The following is a 1,603-nucleotide window of genomic DNA, read 5'->3' on the forward strand; positions in this document are numbered from 1 at the left end:
TTTGGCTTAAAGACCATAGTTTGCTGACCCTGGTCTAGCTGATGGGATACCTGTTTTCCACCTAATTTGCCAAGTTCAGTTCCCAGATGAAAATGTATAGGAGCTTTTCACAAATTGTTTTTTCAAAACAACTTTCCAAAATCTTCCTCTGCCTGCTCCATCTCTTGAGGTCCCTGTCATTATAGAGGGTGACTCCCTTGTGTTTTGTTTAGAAGGTACCTATATAAGTATTTCTAAACTCAAAAATATAACAGGTAAATGGACATGGATTAAACCTGTCAGCAGGAGAATTTGTAGAGAGTGGCACAGGGCTCTCAGAAGGGATTACTTCAGGCAAAATGACCTTGCTGATTTAATTCTAGATCAATTAAGCTGGGTGAGTTTGTTTTAAAATCTGTTTCTTTTATCACTGCTAAGTAATTTCACCAAATCACTTTTGGAAAATTAAGTTTTTACTGCTACATAATGGGGATGCATTGACTATGTAATTCATTCGGCTGAAATGGCAATTACTGAACTTTTAAGTTTATTTGTGGCTTCTTACAGACTAAAGGAATGTTGTGCCTATGAGTAAAATGTGTCACCTAGAAAAATTGAAGTGCATGTTGTAGCACATATCATGAGCTCCTTCAAATTCTTTCAATATAAAAAGGATAAAGACAGCACAGATTTTACAATTGTTTACAATCTAGAAATTAAGAAATTAGGGTTTTAAGGACTGAGTTCTAATTAAGGTGTACAGAGAGGGAGGAGAGAGTAGGATCAAACTAGAGGTTGGAAGAGCATAAGAGACTATGGTGATGGCACACGAGTGAACTGGTGGTGGGAATTTCATGAGGGCTATACCTGAGATGAGAAAGCATATATTGTATAAAAATGAAAAATGATATAAAATATATAAGTAATAAAAATTAATAAATTACCACATGAGTAAATATAAAACAACCCCCCACAAATTGCAGAGTTTATAGGGAACAAAACGTGTTAGTATCATAATTGCTAACAAGAGGTTGAAAATTTCTACATGGTACTGAATGAACTATTAGTTATGGAATGTAACTAATACAATTAAATAATAGATATATTTTTTCCCAATTAAATAATAGGTATTATATATAATATAAATAACTGTTTAAAATATACTGGTTCTTTATTATACTTTTTTCAAGATTGAGAAAAATCTTCCTTTTTTAATGGTGGACTAAACTGATCCTGAATTTTCCCAATGTCTGGGTATAACCTTCTAAACTGACATTTCCAGTCTTTTTTTTCCTTTCCCTTTCAATCTTATAGCTTGGGTTGATTAAAACCCTGACTGTCCTTTTCTGAAACCACACAAACTGGATATAGAAAACTTGATACCGACTTTAGAGAGTGTACCACCAGCTGTGCTTGGGCATAACTGAATGCTGTTTTCTAAATATCTGGTGGCATTTTATAGACTACCCGCAGGCCTCCTGGCTGAACTTGTGGTTTGCGTGTGTCTTTAACTTTCCTTGTTTCTTTTGTTTCCATAAAAAAGGCTTTTATGGGCCCTCCCGGGTGGCGCAGCGGGTTAAAGCACAGCACTGAGAAGCTAAAGCCACTTCCGCATGAGTTCGAT

This window comes from Condylura cristata, unplaced genomic scaffold, assembly GCF_000260355.1.
Source record: "Condylura cristata isolate star-nosed mole 26May11 unplaced genomic scaffold, ConCri1.0 scaffold00027, whole genome shotgun sequence".
Taxonomy (NCBI): Eukaryota; Metazoa; Chordata; class Mammalia; order Eulipotyphla; family Talpidae; genus Condylura; species Condylura cristata.